Raw genomic sequence first — 23,017 nt, forward strand, 5'->3', positions numbered from 1 at the left:
ATAGATGACAGATAAAGATAGATAAAAACATGTTTATATGATGATTCATGTATAAAATATCATTACTTACTTTGAGCAAGAGTACGCGTAGAAGAACACACAGGTGGAATGACTCAAAGGGGCACAAGGCATATGCATTTGTGATTGTGAGAGATCTTCCTAAATTTCCCAATATCAATGGAATAAAGTATTGGTTTGGAGAAGGCTTGTTTTCTCACAGCCTCCTCAACACAAATGTGTTAATGAACTTTGGAATATTTATCAATTCAGTAAATTACAAAACTGTTTCAGGGATATGTAATTTGCATCTCACTGAATACATAGAGTTTTTAATGTTTATATTACTGTATTTATTTTATAATCCCTATTCATATCTTTTGATGAGTTTTCTATTTAATTAGTCTTTTTATATCATACAGGAGTTCTTACATATTCGAGAAACTAGCCTTTTATCTGTGAAATGGAATACTAATATTTTCCTCAATTTTGTCTTTTAACTCTCTCAATAGACCCCCCCATAAAAAAGTCTTTATTTTTACATATTTTGATTTATCAATATTTCCTTTTACACCTCCAGATTTTGCATCAAAGTTAGAAAGCCCTTCTCCACACCAAGGTTCTAAAGGCATTCATCTTTCTTTATTATTTTTCAGATGGCTGACCATCTGTTCCATCATATAATAAGGCTACTTTTTCCCTACTTATTTAAGATTCCTTTATCATATACTAAATTTCTATATACCTGGATCTAGAGTATTCCATTGCTTTATATGTCTGTGAAGCAGTACTACATATTTTATTTATTAAAGGCTTATAATATATTTTAGCATCTTCTGGGGTTAATTCTTCTTTGTCTTCCCTTAACACCACCATTGCCCTTCTTTTTCAAGGTTTTCTTAGCTATCTTATTTAGTTCTGCACAAGTACTTCAAAACCAATGTGCCCCTCTTCACCCCACCCTGTCCCCTGCCCTGCAAAATATTTTTAGCCTGGCTTGGCTTATCACAGTCCTGAAATTCTATCCTTAGATAACATGAATCGGAAACCCGGAGGCGTCAGATAGTGCTCTACTGCTTTGCACTGTGAACTGAGACAGCCACTACATCTCCGGGTCTCGGTTGTGGCAGAATGGGAGTGAAGATAAGAAGTTTTCCATAGATGTTCTCTAAGATTCTTTCCAGTTCTAAGGTTTCCTGGTTCAGTATTAAACATCATGTGGGGGGTTTTCTTCAGTACTATGCCCATTTCTGCTAAAAATACTTCCTTTGTGATTATGTTAGAAACAACTGGAAATTTTTTTCATCACATACCATAATTTGTAGTAACAGAGCAGAGCAAAAAGAAATGACTTGCTTCTCCTACAGATCAAATTTTAAACACCTTTTCAAACCATTTACCTTTTGTAAGTGAGACATAGTATAAGCAAAGGATCTGGCATATGGAAACAGCCAACAAAAAATGAAAATTTGGGTTTGCTGTTTTTTCAGAAGGTCTACTTCTATTTTTGTTTTTGTTTTCTTTTCTTCTTACCGTGTCCGTAAATTGCTGGCTAACCAAACTTTGTGAGATCAAAGACTCTGGATGCAGTTTTCTCACACATGACTGAGAGGCTGCTGGGCACATTGATTACACATCACTGCTGAGTAACTGGGACAGTACTCACCTCTAAATTGCATGTCACGGACGAGGATGAAAAAATGAACCAATAAAAACATTAGTTGGTTGCACTGCTCAGAAGAGCACATTATTAAAAACGCCTTGCCAACAGGTTGGTATAATGCAACTTGTACCATCGAAATACACTCCAATTAAATGTTTGATGGCCTCTGATCAACCACCTAAACATCTATGAAGTAAAAAGCTGGGGTAAAAAAAGTCCCTGTCTGGTACCTCCATTCTGTTCATTACTGCTTCATTAACACATTCCCCTTCTCCCTTTTACTCAATGGCTATGTGCTAAGCTGGACTCTGAGAATATGGAGTATAAAGCACAAAACCAAAAAGAATAATTTATTTTCAGTGTAGTATTTTTATGCATTCTGCAGACTAGTGCCTTACATATGCAATATGCCTCCCGCACAGAAAATGAAGCATCCTTACGGTGATTGACCTACATGGAAATCACATCTCAGCTTTAAAAATTCCTGTACAAAAATGTGAAGCTAAGATAGAAGGATCTGCATTTATTTCAGGAAGTCAGAAGTTACTTGGGCACTAATCCTAATGGGAGCTGCATACAAATCCCTGGACATCAAAATCTCCTTGACTGGGTTGACTTTTAATTTAGGAGTTTACTAGAGCCTGCAACTATACTGCTGGAGTGTGTGATAGTGTCAGATCCTATAAATGAAGCATGGAGGACTTGGTTAGCTGCCTGGGTTGAATGCCAAAGAATGCCCTGGGGACATGGTAATTCAGTACTCGAGGTAGCCTTCATTGCTGCAAGCCAATACTAAATCAGTGCCCTATAATGGTGTTAGAAGCACTGCAGTGCAGTCTCAGATTTTTGCTATCAGCTCCCTCACACTTATTTACAAAGCTCTTTTCTCTGGCATATGCAGGGTAACTGCAAAGACAGTAAGTTATAGCTGTCACATCCAATTTCTCTGCAAGCAGAGACTGCCTGGCACCTTGCCATCAGCCAAGGTTTTCTTGAACCCCCTTCCTGGTTGGTAAAGAAGGCTGGAAAGAAAAATAGATGACCTGGGAGATGAGACAGTAGGGTTAATTCTTCCAACATTTCAGTTCCAATGGACTTACGGCAGGAATAACTAGAGGAGTGAATAGTGGACTATGGCCAGCTCTTATTGCTCTTCCCCTCACCCCAGGATTCTAGCGAGGGCTGAAAATGCTTAGGAGTGCCACCTTGCCAATGTCTGGCATCCCTCTGCTCTGCCACTAAAAGTGGGGAGCTTGGGAATTATTGTAGGCAGGAACCCTAATCAATGGCTGTCAGTAGGTGGAGGTGAAAAGATGCTCAGGAACCTAAAAGAACATCACCACCACCACCACCATCATTTTCCTCACCTTCATATGCTGCACATCACATATGGAGCATTTCTACTATTCTATGCATTAAGCAACCTCACAACAAATCCACACTTGAGAGGTGTTTTTCCCCTTTGACAGAAGAACTGAGGCTGCAAGAGTTGAAGTTAGTTGCCTGAGGTTGCTCAGACACCAGCAGGAAAGCCTGCATTTAAACCTGTACGCTTCTGATGCCAGAGCACAGGAAATGGGGTGGTAAAATTAGACACCTCCCAGTTGTGGCCGGGTTCCCCAAAGATGAAGAACAATATAAGAGCCAAATACCACCAAAAACCTAAAGTGGGGTTCTTGAGCACCAAGGCAGAGCGTACCAAGATAGCACGAAACCAGCTCTGTCAGAGTTAGCCATCACATACCTCAAGAGTTTAGAGCAAGTGCTTTCTTTAGAGAGAACTGCTGGTCTATCTTGGCATTTTCCCTCTCCATTCCTTGGATGTGAGGAGCAGAGTGAATCCCTGGTATCTTAAATTTCATGGGGACACTAGCAAAGTGTGGCATATGTCCCCCTTTTTTTTTGAGAAAGTATGTTTATGTTTGCCTTAATTTTTTTTTTAATTTGTATAATTTTAGAGGGTATAAGGGCAGTTCTCTCACGTGGATATATTGCATAGTAGTGAAGTCTGGGCTTTTAGTGTAACCATCACCCAAATAATGAATATTGTGCCCATTCAGTAATTTCTCATCACTTACCCTCCTCCCACGCTCTCCCCTTTTGGAGTCTCTGTTGTCTATCATTCCACAGGTGTGTCCTTGTGTACACATTATTTAGCTCCCACTTATAAGCGAGAACGTGCGGTATTTGACTTTTCGTTTTTGAGTTATTTCACTTAAGATGATGGCCTCTGCTTCCATCTATGATGCTACAAAAAAACATGATTTCATTTCTTCTAATGGCTGAGTAATCTTTTATATATCACGTTTCCTTTATCCAATCATCTGTGGATGGACATTTAGGTTGATTCCATATCTTTGCTATTGTGAATAGTGCTGCTGTAAAAACATGAGTGCAAGTATCTTTTTGATATATTTTTTTCTTTTCCTTTGGGTAGATATCCACTAGTTCAACTTAGAAAAATAAAAACTGGCAAGGCATTCCTACAATGAAAAACTAAAAGAAAAAATAGCAGTTTGGAGAGAAGGTAATGCATCAGGATTGAGCAACTCCACCATTGATGTAGGAAGGGGGTCATTTTTTCAGGAGACTATATGTTGACTCTGCTGTTGAAGGGAGCAGACCTGTGGTCATTTGAAAAGGATTTGCCTCTGAATGCCTGGAAGGACAAAGGTTTCAACGGTAGAAAGGGTCTGTGCATTGCTCACACCAGAATCCACTGGCGGGGGGTGGGGGAGCCCACTATTTCCAGGCATACTCACATCCTAGGAGCTGCAGGAAAAGAGCTACAGCTGGAAGAGGGAAAGAGCCAGCAATAGCACAGAAACAAAATCCAAAGGGAAACAAGCCCTGATTGTAGCCGCACAAGCCACATAGAATTGACCCTTTCCTCCTGATCTGTTCACTGGCTGGGCCAGCCCTGGAGAGGTCAAGGACAGCCGCTTTCCATGGGGAAGGACGTTCATCACCAGGAGCAAGAAGCTGGCCACTGTCACCCCTCCCACTGCAGGCTTTCAAGCCTAAAGCAGAATTGAGCTCTGAAGGATCAAGTTGAAATACACTGGGAGATTTCACCCAGCACAGGCCTAGACAGGAGTTATGTGATTAGACCAAACTGAGATTTTCTTCTATGGGTATATAGTAGGTGTATGTATTGATGGGGCACATAAGGTATTTTGAGACAGACATATAATGTGTAATAATCACATCAGAGTAAATGAGGTATCCGTCACCTCATGCATTTATCCATTTCCTGTGTTACAAACATTCCAATTATACTTTTAGTTATTTTTAAATGTACAGTAAGTTATTACTGACCATAGTCACCCTGTCACCTACCAAATACTGGATCTTATTCATTCTAACCGCATTTTTGTACCCATGAACCATCCCCACACCCACCTTCCCCGCCACACTCAAACTGAGATTTTAAGGCTAAAACAAGGAGATTATTGATTTATTTAAAAGTAGCTACAAACTCTGAAACCTGCTTGAATCATCATGCAGGAACCAGGAACAGAGAATAGTCCCTGAGCCTGTAAAACACATATTTCTAAAATAAATCATTACTTTATGCTCGCCCCTTCTGAGGCAAGTTCATTTGGTATATAGCCTACGTTTTTAAGAGTTCCGCCATGTGGTGTATGCTGTGAACTATTTATCCTACAATCCCCTCCCCCAGCCTTGCCCATAGCCACCTGGCAATCCCACCCAACCTTATCCACCAGCCAAGAATGAGAAACTCCCAGTTATGCACACCCAGTGAATATGTCATCTGCTACATTGTGTTCAGGATCACAAAACTCCTGCATTTCTTGATCCTGCCCTAGTCATACCTTTTCACTTCCTACATTTTAAGCCAATTTTTTGGTGCCTCACAGTCACAAGTCCTGTGACTACTTCAGAAGATGCCAGAGGAATTCATTAGGGCTGAGTGCTTTGAGATCCCCCAAGCAATTACTTCCTAAGTACTACTCATACAGGCAATCGAGACCTGTGATAGGAAGCAATTTGTCCATCAGGACCTCTCACACAGATGGCGTCTCCGTTAGCAGCGGGAGAGCAAGCTGAGAACACAGCGGCGTGGTGGAGTAACACACCTTGATATGAAATTACATATGTATTTCAAGGGGACTTCAGTTTTTATTTTACATTTTTACACACTGTAAGTTTATAGGTTCAAAGCTGTATCTACCCACAGCCATAAAAGTGTCAACATTTTTAATGCTTTTTAATTTCTAAAATTGTCACTATAGGAATATAACTTGCCCTCTAATTTGAACATAAAATTTATGAAACTTCTTTTGTTTGTTTTTGTAAAGACAGGATGTTCCTATGTTGCCCAGGCTGGTATCAAACTCCTGACCTCAAGTGATCCTTCCACCACAGCCTCCCAAAGTGCTGAGATTACATATGTGAGCCACTATGCACGGCCTGAAGACAAAACTTCTAATGACCTAAAAAAATTAATACTATTTAATATACAATCATACTTACTATATAGTGTTAAGTGAGAAGAAAAGTTACAAAACTGTACATGGGACATGTATATGTAATACAATCTAGCCATCCTGCAGCTTGGGGTTCTCAAACATGTTGAGTTCCGCTATCTCCAGAGTGCACGTGACCCTCAAGCCCAGGGAGGCACCTGGGGTCCTCTGCTGAGTTTCTGGATCCTGAAGCAGACACTATCAATGCCCTACCATGACTCAGCAGGTCTTACAACTGCAGGGTACATTGCTTAATTACCAAATACCTTAGGACTTCTCTGACCTCCAGAGCCTGCTCTACCTGCACCTACCGCAGGCTAGCACTGCCCAGCAGGTAAAACCTTCCATATCTACCAGTCTTCAAACAATGACTTGCCAGCATTGTCATATAAATATGCTAACTTTCTTGCTCCTTCAGTAATATAACTCTGAGACACATATTCCATACCTACTCCTTGTATTCCCCCAAGAATTAAACCACAGTTACCCACAAAGCTGTCTTGATAACTCAGCCTTTATTGGGGTTGCCTAAAATCCCAAGAACTAGTTGCACCAAGCCTGTCTTGGGGTAGAAACCCATACTGAGAGAGTTTCTGTGGAAACCCCTACTGAGACAGTTGGTAGCAGAAATGGTTCTAGGAAGTAGATCTTCTAATAGATTCTAGAATTAGACATTCTTGGGAGTGATAGCTTGTGGTTAAGCTGTAGCATCATAATTACCAAGACCCTCAACTATCATATATTGGGGTCGGACTAAGGTGAAAGGGGATGCACCAATTCATGCAGTACCAGTTGCGTTTGGGAGATATTATAAGGACTGTGAGCTCTGTTGATTAGTTGGTGTCGTTAAATGCCAATGACGCACTAAAGGGAGCACACTGCGGCTCACTCAGGTTATCCAATCAGAACACAATGAGAAAACTGAAAGGATTGCCTCTATAATAACATTTAGAGACTCGAATCCTGCAGCTAAAAGGTCAACTGCTGAATAGTAAGCCCAGATCCTGAAAGGGAGATTAGCAATTTTAATAAAATTCTGAATTCAGAATCCCTGCAAGTCTAGGAAAGTCCTTAGATAGAGAAGGAATGGGATTCAGAAAACTGGAATGTGGACACATGGTTAAATGCACTTGAAATAAGAGTCCCCGGCTTCCCCTAAACCCTCTAGGCCAGCAGAAGTCATCCAACTCCCCTGCCCTCTCGTCTACAGATCGAGCAAAATCTTCACCTATAACAGATGCTTCACCCAGAGCAGATAATTCTTGCCTCAAGATTTGCCCCCACTTCTCCTGATTGCTTCCAGGCCAATAACTAGGGTAAAGTCTTAGCATGATCAGATGTGTGTTCCTGCTATCAGGGGATGATAATTATCTATCAAAACCTGCCTGCTATGCAGGACCTGCCTACTAAATAATGGAAGAAACTAGTAGAACATGCCTGGGAACAAATCTTGAAGGTACTGAACCAAAGGAGGTCGAATATAATGTTGGATAAAGAAATTTTTTAATATAAGGGTACTATCCTGTGGTTCAGAGTTAAGCGTCCTAGCAAAGACACCTGGAATTGGTCCCAATTCTTGCTAGAGTGATTCCTTGAAGCTGGGAGAAAAAGGTAGTTTGGTAAATGGGATGTGATACCAGAACTACCTTGGCAGAAGATTAGGGAAAGAGTCAAGGCTCAGAGGTGAACACACTAGAACGTACACATTATATAACATCAGAGAACCAGCCAGCTGTGGTTCACCTTTATGTACCTCAGGAAGTCAGAGGACACCTTCTTCACTAAGCAAATAATGAGTGAGCCAGTGACAGGTACATGGGAATTATTGAAAGGTTCGGTGCTGGCTGTTCTCTGTATGCTAGAATTGATGGTAATATAATGACGCTATGCACCTGGGCTCCCTGGTATTAATGGGCCTGATAGGATCTGGAATTGTAACAGCCAGATGGCAAAATTTAATCATCAGAGGCAAGGTTGATACAATAACTATAACAGCAACAAGGCTAAAATGGCATCAGAGAACCCCAACTCACAAAGATCTGTGGCAATGGCTAAAAGATCATGAGTGAGATAGTTTCTAGACCTGAGTTGATTCTCAGAACCAAAGTCCACTGATGGAGAAGATTCTCAACCCCCTTGAGGAAGGACATTGTGACATTATTGCAAGCATAAAGAGTAAAAATTTCCCCAGTTCTTCTCCAAGAAGACCTATGGATATTTGGTAGAATAAAGACAATGCCCAGACTGTGTAAGGGCTATTGGCTACAGGGTCTTTGCTAACACTATTAGGAGATTCAAAGCACCATTATAGACCCACTGTTAGAAGGAGGGTCTACAGAGGCAAGGTAGCAAATAGAGGTCGGGACCATGACCTTCCTACAGGCCATGAAGTCTCTTGTGGTCATTTTCTGAATCGTTGAGTACATAATTAGGATAAATGCATTTAGCATTTATCCTCACCTTTGTTCTCTAACCCATGAAATAAGAGTCATGATGGCAAGAAAGGCAAGCTTTATGCTTCTAATCTACCCCTTCCCCATACAACACTGTAAGTCAAAGTAATACTACTTCGTGGGAGGAATGGCAGTTTAGTATCATCCTCAATGTCTTCAAGAATGCAAAATGACTGGTCCGCAATAAATTCCTCTTTACTTTACTGGTCTAGTCCCTACAAAACCCATATGAGTCATAGGAAATGATAGTGGATTTCAGTAAACTTAAGTAAATTGCAGCTGTGCCAGATGTGGTATCTTTAATTAAGATACCATATTAAGAAGTTAACAGTCTCTGGAATATAGTACACAGCTGTTCATTTGCAAAAGTTCTGCTCAGTTTTCGGCCAGAAGCAATTTGTATTCACTTGGGTTAGACAGCAGCACACATTCATGGCCTTACCCCAGGACTTTGTTAGCTCCCCTGCTCCCTGTACTAATATAGACCAAAAGGACATTGATTATTTGAGCATTTTATACAACTTCATGCTAATCCACTGTATTGCTGATATCATGTTAAATGAACAGGGGGAGAAGGAAGTGGTGAGTCCTCTGGATACCCTGATAGGACAGGGGAATTAGAAGGCAGATTCAGTAGCCTGGCACACTGGCAAGTATTTCAGGGGTTTAGAAGTCTGCGGCATTGTACTAGTCCATTTTCATGCTCCTGATAAAGACATACCGGAGACTGGGAAGAAAAAAGAGGTTTAATTGGACTTACAGTTTCACATGGCTGGGGGGGCCTCAGAATCATGGCAGGAGGTGAAAGGTACTTCTTACATGGTGGCAGCAAGAGAAAAACGAGGAAGATGCAAAAGTGGAAATCCCTGATAAACTCATTAGATCTCGTGAGACTTATTCACTACCATGAGAACAGTATAGGGGAAACTGCCAGCATGATTCAAATTATCTCCCACCGGGTCCCTCCCATAACACATGGAAATTATGGGAGTACAATTCAAGATGAGATTTGGGTGGGGACACAGCCAAAGAATGTCAGGCCTGCTGAGACATTTCCCCACACACACACACCCAAGATGAAAGACAATTTTTGCACTTTCACTACCATTATTAAGGGAAAGCCCAGCATTTGTTAAGTTCCTTTGGATTTTGGAGACAACACAAACTATACTTGGGAATATGACTCCAATGTGTTTATCAGATGACTTGGAAAACTGCCATTCTCAAGTGAAATCCAGGGCAAAAGAAGACTCTGCAACAGGTTCAGAGTGGTACTAGCAGCCTTACCACATGGAACATATTACCTGGCAGATCCCATAGAGCTGTATTTTATGATAGGTTCTCTGGAAAGCTCTTTAAAGAGTCACAAGGCTAACATCTTGGATTCTGGAGACAGGTAGAAGAACTTCACGAGAGAGAACTATTTGCTCTTCAAAAAGTAGCTTCTAGCATGTTTGTGGGTTCTAATAGAGACTAGCCAGTCTCTATTTGATACCTAACCATGGGTATCAAATAGCTCATAACCCAAGATGCCTACCATGAGCTGTGTATTGTCTAACTCTCCAAATCGCAAGTTCTTAGGGGCATATTAGCAGCTCACCATACAAAGGAAATGGTACACTCCAGATTGGGGGAGGCTAATCCAGAAGTGATAATCAAGTTATATGAAGAGGTAGCTCAGACCTCTGCTATGAAGCTTCATTGTACAGATATCTGTAATTGCTTCATGGTGGGTTCCCCAAGAGCAGCTGGTAAAGAAAGAAAATCCTGGGTTTGGTTCATGAATGAAATAGCTGTTAGTTTTAGCAGAAAAGGATAGCTGCTGCGCTATGACCCTACTCAGGGGTAATCTTAAAAGACAATGTTAATGGAAAATCTCCCCAGGGATAACAGTATACCCAGTTATTACCTAGGTATGGAAAGAGACTGACCTAAGGTTGGATATACTTGGATCATCAGGGCATTAGCCAGTGGCTCAGCTGATTAGCTAAAGAAGCAAGATAGGACGCATAGAGGTCTGGGGAAGGAGGATGAGGGTAGACTGCAAGAATAAGCAAAACATGTGCAGGCAGATCTGGTGTGCAAAGAATGCCCATAGGAAAGCATACATCTTAAAAGAGGCTCTAAACAACTAGGTGTATAGAATAACTTACCCAGCAGAGATCAGCCAGCATCTGTCATCAAGACACCCTCAATGCATATAGAATGGGCCCATGAATACAGAAACCATGTAGCAGGGATAGAGGCTCTAGGTGTACCCAGCAGCCTGGGCTGTATCCCAGGGAGGCTAATCTGCCTACTATCACTGATGAATGTTTGACCTGTACGCTGCAGAAACTAGTGCTAAAACTTAGTACCATCTTTTGGGGAGACTAACTGTATTAAGGTTCTCCAGAGAGACAGAACCAATAAGATAAGTGTATATTTAAAAGGAAGTTTATTTGGAAAAATTGACTCACATGATTACAAGGCAAAGTCCCACAAAAGGTTGTCTGCAAGCTGACGAAACAGAGAAGCTAATAGTGGCTCAGTCCAAGTCCCAAAAACCTCAAAACCAGGATACCAACAGTGCAGCCCACAGTCTGAGGTCAAAGGCCCAAGAGCCCCCAGAAGGCCTCTGATACAAGTCTCAGTGTCCAAAGGCTGACGGACCTGGAGTCTGATGTCCAAGAGCAGGAGGAGAGGAAGCTTAGCAGCTTCCACCTAGATTTCAGAGGATGTTTTAGAAAGCCTGCAGGCAGAAGCCTGCTACAGGGGCATAGCCCTCACAGAGAAACTCTACTAGGGTAGTACTGAGGGGAAAAACAAGATTGGAGGCCCCACACAAAGTTCCCACTGGGGCACCACCTAGTGGAATTATGAGAAGAGGGCCACCATTCTCCAGACCCCACTCCTGGTACCAATCCAATTTTCTGCGTTAGTTATTTGTTTTGCCATAAAGAAGTACCTGAGACTAGGTAATTTATAAAGAAATAGGTTTACTTGATTCACAGTTCTGCCAGCTATACAGGAAGCATGGCACCAGCATCTGCTCCCACTTTTGCCATGTGATACACTGGTTCACCTTTGTCTTGTGCCATGCTTCCTGAGGCCTCTCCAGGAGCAAATGCTAGTGCCATGCTTCTGGTACAGCCTGAAGCACCATGACTCAATTAAACCTCTTTTCTTTATAGATGACTCAGCCTCGGTATTTCTTTGTGGCAATGCAAATGGACTAACACACCAACCAATTGCTTCATTACATCAGATTTCTTCTATTTTGGAAGAGCAAGCAATTTGTCTTCTGAATTTGATAAATATTCTGGGAATAGATTTGCCTTCCTAGCCTCAGGCAACACCACTATTGGGGAGCTCTCAAAGTCTCTATATATTATAATAAGATTCTGTATAAACACTTCATAGGCACTTTATGGTGAAAGATGTGTGACAATGAGTGCATAGCCATGGGATCCACTGGTCCTACCATCTACTGCAAGCCAGAAGCTCATAGAATGTTTGAACAACATCTTAAAGGCAGAGCTCAGATGTTAGCTAGAGGGTGTTGCTCTGTGAGGTTGGGGTGCAATATGTACCTGGAACTATAATTGCTTCTTAATAGCTAGAATTGAGGTAGCTCTTGCCACCAAGGAATGAGAGTATAAGTATCCCCTTCTCCATTAATCGCAGTAAGTTATTTGAAGAGTTTTTGCTTCATGTTTCTGCAAATTTAGGACCAGCTGCACTAGAAATCCGAGTTCTTAGATCAATGGAAATACTATAAGAGACAGAGGAGTCCACTAAGAGTAAAGTCATAACTCACTCCCTGTCATTTTTATTCTTCATGCTAATATGCCAGGAGGCAAAAATAATTATTTCAGCAACAGTAACTGACCCAATAGGGAGACAGAATTTTTTTTTTGTTCAGACGGAATTTCACTCTCATTGCCCAGGCTGGAGTGCAATGGTGTAATCTCAGCTCACTGAAACTTCCACCTCTTGGGTTCAAGCGATTCTCCTGCCTCAGCCTCCTGAGTAGCTGGGATTACAGGCATGCACCACCACACCCAGCTAATTTTGTATTTTCTTAGTAGAGACAGAGTTTCTCCATGTTGGTCAGTTTCTCCATGGTTGCCCACCTTGGCTTCCCAAGGTGCTGGAATTACAGGTGTGAGCCACCGTGCCCTACCCTGCCCTGGAGATAGAATTTCTTATGTGTAATAGAGGTAGGGGAAATCATGTCTGGAAGTTGGGGGATTCATAGGGTCCCTGTTGCAAAGAATGTATATGTATTTATACATACCTATATATGTGTGGTGTTTTTTTGTTTTGTTTTTGTTTTTTTTTCAGAATTCGTGACTGGCCACCACTTTGAAGTATCAATGGCAGGATGGAATGAACTTGCCATGGGGGATGAGTGGAACTGAGCCATGCAAGAGGCAGACTGTAGCAGACACTGTCAGCGCTCCACTCATACACTCACTCTTAACCATTGTCGTGCGCAAAGCTGACTTCCAACTGTGCAATGGCACTCTCTGGGGGCCAGAGCCTCTGCCCGTCCACATGGCAGGTCAGAAGTGGCTGAGAACGAATGTCCTCTAGATGCAGCATTCAACCAATGACTGAAAAGAATGGGGGTATAAATAGCACAGCTCCTTTCCATGTCAGGGGAATAACTCTGAGGCACATGTTCTGCAGTGTCCCAGCGTTTCTCGGTGGGTTCTAGTTATGCGTAGGAACTTGTTTGATCGCGATCCCTTTATTGGCTGTCATCTCTCCTCTGCTTTACCTTCCTATCCCCTCAGCAGAGTATCCTAGGATTATCCCCAAATAAATGACTTACAATTCTTTGTCTCATGGTTTATTTCTAGGAGAAATCAAACTAACAAAGATTCCAAGGACATTGTTGGCAGGATTTCCACATGGGACATTCAAACAGGGACCAAGTAAACTTGTGGTATAGACAAGATCACTTTTGGGGGGTAGTCAATGAGTCATATGCCAAATGCAAGCAGAACGCAGGCCTCTCTCTGGTCCCACTGGAAAAAGCAAGACATCACAACCTTGCTGTGGGCTATGGGAGACTAAGGGAGGCTGAGCTATCAGTGAGCAGAGACTCAGTCTAATACATGACCTGCCATATTGAATAATCTCTGTCCAGTCCACTCATCTGGTACTTCCCGGGAATCAAGTCCTTTCCTTTCTTGGACAAACTTTTCTCAATCACCTCTTATCTTACCAGACACTTTTCTGTGACTGTTCCTCACTTCGCCTCCCTTACTCCACTCCACACACTCCCCAGCCCATCCTGCTCTCGCCTGGCTTCCTTCTGTGGCACTCCACGCCTCCCTAAAAATTACCTTCTCTTAATCTTTTATAATAAACGCTGACATCCCATTAAACCCACAATCTATAACTTTAGCAATTTATTTAAATAACTTTCCTTTTCTTGAGTGCAAGGAAAATTTCATTCTCAACCCCTTCCAGGAGATAAGAAGAAATATTTGTGTACCATCCTTCACTAGCAGCAAAGCAAATAGAAAAATAGAGGCACTCTAAATGGTCACATTTTGTTACATATGTGAAAACAAAACACCCAAAAACATAAATAGGTTTCATTTCTTGTTGGCAAAATTATGGGGTGTTGATTGTCTTTATTCTTTTCTACGCTTTCTCAAACTTCTAAAAGATACCACACCTACTAACTTAAGAAAATGCAACCATGTACTTTATTTTAGAATCCATAGATTATAAAGCAGTCCAAGGACTCCAAATCTATGTTTTTTCTAATGTTTGCCTATATAAAAGAGCAAAGAACTAATAGGCCTTACTAACTTAATTATTCATTTATTTTCCAATGATAAATGAGTCAAACTCTGTGAATTAGAATACCACTTACTTACTCACACCAATAATAAAACTCCAAATCATTTCTTCTGTATATATACCTACAAACAGAAAGACCTGTCTAATTTAATGAATATTGAATCTATTCATCATAAAAAAGATTACTAACCTGGCAGCCTTAACAACAATTCCGGCATCAGCTAAGTTTAAAAATAAACTATACGACAGCTGATTCTGTCCAAGAATGAAAGATCCTATAGTAGGCCACCATAAGCACTGGAAATTGGCTCTTTTGTGAAATGGCTCAGAAAATCACAAAAGATCATCTGGTCTGAGACAGGTAATAAAAGGATAGCTACTATCCTTCAAGACAGCCAAGGGAATCCTTCCAAGCTGCTTCTCCCACTCCTCAAAGGCATAGTGGAAAACAGCTCTGAGGCACAAGAAGGGTTTCCGTTAAATCTCATTCACTTAAATCCTAGGTATAAGAAAAGAACTAAGAGGGCAAGTAAAATTTGAAAACTTTTCACTATATTCTGGATTAAGTTCTTTTCTTAGAGCTGTCTGGAGCCATTTAACAAAGTACGTAGGAAGATAAAAGTTCACAATAATACGTTCAGTACTACAAAATTAAATTTAGTGCAAGTTAATTTGCCACAGCTCACAGTCCTAAGGGAGACTATTTGAACAACAACAAAAATAAGCCATTTCTAGAATAAATCATCAAGTATTAGGTTAACTCACATGAAATTGCCTATGTTTGATCATTTTTTACAAAACAAATTTTTGTGGTTCAACCTAATATTTTCTCTCATAGTTGCACAACTTCAAAACACTTAGAAATGTAATCTTTGGTCAAAATGCTGATCTGAAAAACTGTGTGCAGAAAAATGGTCACAATACTTTATGATCTCATCTTCCTAAGCATGTTAAGCTGGCAGGGGAAGAAGGACTCAGCATAAGCTGATATTCCATTTTCAATTAAAGTTCAGTTCCACATGATCAAAGACCTGAGTTCTTATCTGAGTAATTTGCATAATATAGATAATCAGTCAGAAAAGTTGAGTTCAAAATGCTTTGTTTTCCCCAAAAAGCGACTTGAATTAACTATTCCTAATGTTCTCCAGCTGATGTCCTTGGTCTGGAGCATCATATCTGGACAAGAACAGGAGGAGAAATTATTCTCTTTGAGAAATTTTCCAATGCTGTTAATTTTTCACAACAATTTTTCAAGTAATATGTTAACATAATTGTTGTTGAAATGATGATGCAAAGATGTTCAAGAGAGAAAAAATACTGGGTAAGTCAGATCCTTGGAACATATATGTTTTGCTTGCTCTTCTATCAACCAATGGCATACAATCCCCAAGACTGACTATCATCTGCCCAGCTACTCCCAGAAATTCTCCTTCTGGTATCAGAATGCAATTTTCACCCTGCCCTACACTTTTAAAGGAAAATGTGGATCCTTAAACTCAGACGACCCCTCAAGAGTATTTTAAGGAGGTTATCATTTATTTTCCCCCCCCCCTTTTTTTTTTTAATACTAAGAGAGCATTAGTATCTTGGAAAATTGACTCCTACTTCTCTGGATCTTTTCAAATTCTCAGACCAGGTTCTCCTTATTTGTTCAGCCTTAGTTTGGGGATACCTCAAAGCTTGGTCCTGGGCCCACCTCTCATGTTTCTCCTTGGTATCTCGTCTTTCTCCAGGTATGTAATGCCTGTGGCATTACATAACATATATGTGGTGACAATTTGCAAATTTACATCTCTAGCCAAGATCTCTTTTCTCAGATCCAAATCCACACATCCAACTGACTACTTGACATTTCCACTTGGATCTATCTCCCTCAGAAGTAAAAATTAGAAGCTGAACTCTTAATTTTTCTCCCCAAAACTCATTCTATATTCTTCATCTTAGTAAATGGCACCTCAATCTCACCAGCTGCCAGAATCAGAAATCTAGAAGTCATCTGTGACAATTCCCCTTCCTAAACCAACCACAACCATTACTGTCTTGTTAATTCAGCATATAACATACATCTCAAATTCATTCACCTCTTTCAGTATCCACTGCCATTTTCTAGCCACGCCACCATCGTCTCTCACCTGTTCTACTGCAATAGTAACACCTAAAAATTTGTTCTTCACAAAGCTGAAAACAGAAAATATTTTAAAGTACAAACCAGATAAAGTAAATGCCAACAGTAAAAGCTTTTGAAAGCTCTTAGGATATAATCCAAGACCCCGCATGATTTTGAATCTGGTCTCCACCTATCTCTCCAGCCACTCCTCTGCCATTCTTGGTCCAATCCTACCACACTGGGCATCTGAGCTACTACTGCATTACCTCCAACACCCCTGCTGCTATTCTGCCTAGCTAAACCCTTAGGTTTCTGCTTAAACATCACTTCCCTAAATAATGATTTTTCCTGATCCTCCAAACTCAATTGGGCTCCACCTATTATTCTTCCCCATAGTAACCTACACTTTTCCTTTAAAGGGCTTATCACAACTTAATTTACACTTGGATGTCTTTAATGCCTTTCTCTCCATTAATCTATAAATGCCATGAGGGCAGATCTATTTTGCCCACCAATATAGCCAGAGTCTAGCAGCATGCATAAAACATAACTACTGTTTGATAAATATGTGGAGAATCTGAATCAGCCCTCGACATCAATCATATATCTTTGGGCACAATGCTCACATTAGAAAATAAACACATCAAATTTCTTGTCTTTTTCTGGAATTGTGTCAATTCGGTTTGATATCATAGTTACTTCATGCTGATAAGAAACTTTGCTTGGATTTTAATAATGAACTTTTAAAGCGAAAATTTATGTATTTATCATCATCATTTATTTATCATAAATGCAATTTGAAAAATAAAAATATTTCAAAAGTCTGCTAGGAAAACAGTGACAAGTGGGGGTCCTGGCAATTTAAGTTGAGAACTGACTTGCAGTTTAAGACAGTAGATTGAACACACACATTTACAACCCCTCCCTCCAAAGATCTAATTGAAATGACAATAGTTTAAAACAAAGAAGAGAATAAATTCATAGGAACCCCAAGAGGAAGGAGTGATCATTTAGCAGACTGACGGTTTGAATGATTTCTAGAAAATAGAAAGCAGGTGGAATTGTGCAGATGGAAAGTGGGGAGTGGGGCAGGCTGCAGTCAAGGGCAAGCAGAGAAGAAGGCTGCAGGGGAGGAGGAAGCCATTCTTTCCAGCACAGCTCAAGCAAAACTCCAAACTCAGAATCAGAGTGGGAAAGGGGCAGAAATCAGGTGATCAATCAGAGGCCTATCTGCAGAGCAGCTGCACAGTCAGCCCACCCCCATCCACCCGCCTACACACCCACATGGGCAAAGTGACTGGCAGCCGGAGCATTTTCCCCCAGCCTAAAATCAAAGAAATGCTCTCTAAACAAACTGAACAATATGCCCAGGAATGTCAGAGTTCCTAGCATGAATGTGTATAGCACAGAAGTAATTGCTTCTTATTTAGTAAAGAGGGAGAGGGGCCAGCTTGAGTATAACCTCCCTGCTCACACACTCCCAGCTGTGCATGTGCACCCACATACTGTGTACTCACAGTCAGCCTTACAATTTGGGGGAATATGTTTGGGAATACAACCCTACACAGCATAGCAGCTACCAAGATTCATCAATCAAGTCCTTATCACATGCAAAGCACAAGTTACATGGTATTATAATGAGAGTCATAGAAATATTTCTGGAATCAGAAAATTATTGAAAGATAAAGGCTTCAAAGAACCTGTTGCCTAGTAAAAGACTTAGAGTTGTCATTCTCCTGAAACTTTCTTTTGCAGTTTTCAAAACTTGTGACATTTGCATTTTACTACCTGCATCTTCTACAGTTTCAGGGATATTACTTTATCCTCTTTTTCTTCCCCTTTTGTCTGATTCTCACATCAGCTATAGAAATTCCTCCAAAGCTACATATGGTCATTCCTTCTCTCTCTCTCTCTCTCTCTCTCTCTCTGTCTCTCTCTCCATTCTTTAGCACTTTATTTCATTTTTTCATTTTCCTGAGCTCCTCTCTAGAGCCCCACCACCTGCCATCTGTCGCACCATCTCACTGTGATACCATCTTCTTATAGTCACTTACATAAGACTTTCAATCACTTTTAATACACTTCTCTCCTTCGTTCTCTATATCCAGCTGCCAATCTTTCAGGCCTGTCATTACATCATGGAAGTACCATATTATTTAAACTTGGCCTACCACAAAAATATTTGAGTGGCGTATAGAAAGCACAGATAATTATAAAGTTCACTATAGATTTTTAAAAATCAGAACTACAGAAAATACATTAGAATGCAAACACAATATCATGAAAGAATAAAACACAGATATGTAGACTAGAAAATCATATACAGTGGTTCTAGTTCAGCAAAAATTTCATTTGGAACAATCAGGCGGAGTAAATAAAATGTAAGACATAGATTCCATAGTTGTTAATGTTCAAAATATAAACATTGCTCTTGTAAGATGATGAGGCATTGAGGAGGCTCAATAAGTAGTAATCCTCTTTCCCACCCAGGTTTTATTGCAACTGAAACATAAGAAAAAGGGAGTAAAGGAATAAGCCAATGAAGCTAAAACAAGAAAATTCCTGATAAAGCTGATGTTAGAATGTGATTTACGTATGCACACAGGTGGGCGTAAACACTGAAGGCAGAATTAAGACTTTCTCAGTCTTCCCTGCCCAGGAGCTTCCAGTGGGAGAAGGACCTGATCCTTTACCACTAAGCTTCCAGAATGGCAGAGGGCAGCTGGGTTCATACTCTTGTTTGTGGGCAGAATCACTTCCAAAAATAAGAGGGGAGGCAGTGAATGAGCTATCCTTGCCCAGTCCTTCTTCCAAAATTACCAATCTGATTAACTCGCTCCTACCCAAGGGAGAAATATGAGAGGCAAAGAGACATGAGGAGTGATGCCCTGCAGGACTTTATCCACATGAAATCGAAACCATGGGAGAGAAGCTCCTTTTCCCCAAAATAGAGGTCTCAAGAGATGTAGGAGTTGAGGCATTTGACAGCATCCCCGAAGTGAATGCAGTAATAAGTTGACAAAGATTGATTTGTGCAGATTTCTCATTGAAAGCTGTGATTGCAACACAAAAACCCAACTCAATGAAAGTGATTCTGACAGTCTTAACAATAAACGTAGAAAATGGGAACTTCCAAACAGAAAGCTTCATCATGCCACGCTCAGATAAATATAACCTTCAATAGCTTGTTTGTTTTTCCTGTAATAACAAGACTAGACCCCTCAGCTTAGAATGAATGTGTCTCAACCAACTCATCCCATATCAGAGACCCTCTTTGTCAGGCTGCATCATGGCTTCATGAACACAACAACCGCATGTACCGCCGCTTATATTGCTTCTATCTGGAATGCCCTTTTCTAAACTTTCCGATCTTAACCAGCTTTCAAAGCAGTTCTAAGATTGCTTTCTTCATGAAGCATTCCTTAATTACTCCAGACCACGATGACTTGTCTTTTTACTTTTTTAAGAACTTGGTCTATATCAAAAATTCTGCTTATATATTTGTGTTGGTGTTGTTCATCCTTGTTTTACATGTGCTATGTCTACTTAACCGGGCTGTAAACACTTTAGAAGGTAGAATATTTTGAACTTGAACTTTTCTATATTAGCTATATCTACCTCAGGACTGAGTATATGGTAGGTGATTAATAAATACTTCTCAAATGATAAATCAATCAGTCAAATTGCACACACTTCAGAAAAGAGATACAAAATAGGTTTTAGAAGTCAAATATTTCAAGGGTCCAAATTAGGTATACTATCTTTCAAAATAGTTAAAACTACAAGAAAATTGAGCCTTTTAAAGTAGGTTTACATAACATTTCACCTATATTAATATGTTGTTCCTATTCCCATATAAAATGATACATATGCCTGAAGAACCGACAGATTGCTTGTAACAAAATGACTGCAGCAAAGTGGCTAAGTATGTGAGTTTTGGTTTTAGATTTGTATTTGAATCCCAACTCTTCCCAGTTGGGCAATCTTTCTTTTAATTTTGAAATATTAACCTCCCAGTAAATCTGAAAGAAAAACACAATTAGCACAGTAGCTCACCACTGATATCATATAGAGACATAGATACAGATGTTCACACACACACACACACACACACACACACACACACACACTGTCCTTTAAGCAAGCCATCTGAAAATAGGCTTTAGATCTCATGACACTTAAACACATAACCATGTTATCTTGAATAAGTTAATTCCTTTCTAAGTCTTGGTTTTCTCATATGAAAAAAACAGGGAGGTAGGTGATAATTATGCATTCTTCGTAGACTTACTGTAAAGGTTACATTTTTAAAAATACTTAACATGAAGCTATTATTCTTATTACTCTTATAAAATCTGTACTTTGCTATTAGAGTGCAGTACTTGTCACACTTGCTGTAATTGTTCATTACATTGCCTTAGGCTCCACGAAGGTTGTTGACTGGTGATAATTTACTCACCAGCTTACCCATGCAGTCTGTCTGAGAGCCACAATTTAAAAGACAACACTTCAATCCCAACCTATAAGGGTCATTGCAATTTTCTTGTTCAATGCTTGAACACTAATCATTTTAAGGATTAACAGGTAATTTGTGATTATTACAGAAAATGTTTCAAACAGACAAAAATGAAGAAAGTAAAGCTCAAACATCATCCTGCCACCCACAAATAACAACTCCCAGTTAATAGCCCATTAATATTTTTGCATACCCTTTCAAACTTTATTAATATACAGGTACTATAAGCATATCTATCTGGATGCTTATTAACTGGGTCTTATCTTGTCCAATGCACAAATACAAATCACATAGCCCTTTCTTTGCCCCTCATGTGTCATAAAACCTGCAGCTTAATTGCTTCTCTATGATTTGCAGACTATAAGCAAACTACAGGCAGAGGATGAGTGTCCTATTTGTCTGGAAATCCCTTGGGACACAGCACATGGTACTTATGCAACTGACATTGCCTAGTGAAAATTAGATCCATTAAAAAAAAGCTTTTTAAAGAACAGTTACAGAATGATGATTAGTATTTTGGAAAGACAACTTATTGCAAATTGTACCATAATCCTTCCCACGAACTAAGACCTGGATATATTTCAAGAACTTGTTTTGGAAAAAAGGAAAAGTGCAAAATTTTGACCCCTAGGTTATGAGCTCTTCCTTTTTTACCAAAGCACCATTTTGTTGAGGTTTTTAATGTACTTAAAAACAAAAGGTAGGCCTCTCAGAACGTGAGGTTCTGCCACCCTGAAGCATAGCACAGAAGTAATAACAGAAAAGTTAATTTCAGCCAAAAGAAGATTTTTTTAATAGAGATGGGGTCTCACTCCTGTTCTCCAGGCTGGTCTCGAACTTCTGGCCTCAGGCGATCCTTCCACCTCAGCCCCCCAAAGTGCTAGGATTACAGGCATGAGGCACCACACCCAGCCCAAAAGAAGATTTTTTTTTTTATCATATTTACAGCTTGTGGAGGTGAGTATTTTACAGGGAATGGTGATATTATAAACTTTCAAATATAAAACATGTTCATAGTTTTACTGAAGTTGTCAATATGCCATTTAATTCAAGTTAATTTGATTCCTGGGAAAAGTTGACTATCTGTTTATTCAGCCCCATAAACCCTTGACCACTCTGAGGATGCTGTCCCTACCCAAGGAGGGCCTCATGGCTAATATATACTGTTGACCTTTCCCAGATAGTTGGGTAGCCTGGTGGCTTGGAAAGACACGTGTTTTTATTTCTCCATTTTATAGAAATAGCCCAAGCCTTCATATGATCCTGTTTTATCCAGTCATCTTCCTATTTCCACATGTTCTTTATTTCTTCTTCTTGTTATCTACGATATCATTTTATCTAAAATGTACTTATCCTCATGTTAGGTCATTTGTGAGGTAACTGGCAACCAATTCTTTCTACAACTACTTTTTGATGTACCCATCTCTTTTCAGATGAACAAGAAACTTGGTATATACAAAAGAATATATATACATGTTATGAAGTAAGATAATAAACAAATATTAAGTAACCTTTTGTTTAGAAAAATCTGACTTTGTTCCAGATATAGCAGGTAGTATTATAATTAACAGTTAATAAAATGGTGAGTTCAAGAGGGAGAGAGATGTCATTTATCTAAAATGTACTCACTCAGAAAATGACTCACAGTAAGGTACAGCATGCTCAGCTTGCTTGTAAAGTATGTGTGTGTGTGTGCAGCATATCACAGATTTCTGCTTCCAATAATATGCCTGCTTAGGAGGTTCAAGGGGACATCACTCCACAGAATAAAGTTTGGAAGCAACATACCATTTGAAATATTGCTGGTCTAAAGAACATACTCTCTTTAAAGAAAGTCACAGGCCGGGCGCGGTGGCTCAAGCCTGTAATCCCAGCACTTTGGGAGGCCGAGGCGGGTGGATCACGAGGTCAAGAGATCGAGACCATCCTGGTCAACATGGTGAAATCCCGTCTCTACTAAAAATACAAAAAATTAGCTGGGCATGGTGG

The sequence above is a fragment of the Cebus imitator genome, unplaced genomic scaffold (assembly GCF_001604975.1).
Source record: "Cebus imitator isolate Cc_AM_T3 unplaced genomic scaffold, Cebus_imitator-1.0 Scaffold2, whole genome shotgun sequence".
Classification (NCBI taxonomy): domain Eukaryota; kingdom Metazoa; phylum Chordata; class Mammalia; order Primates; family Cebidae; genus Cebus; species Cebus imitator.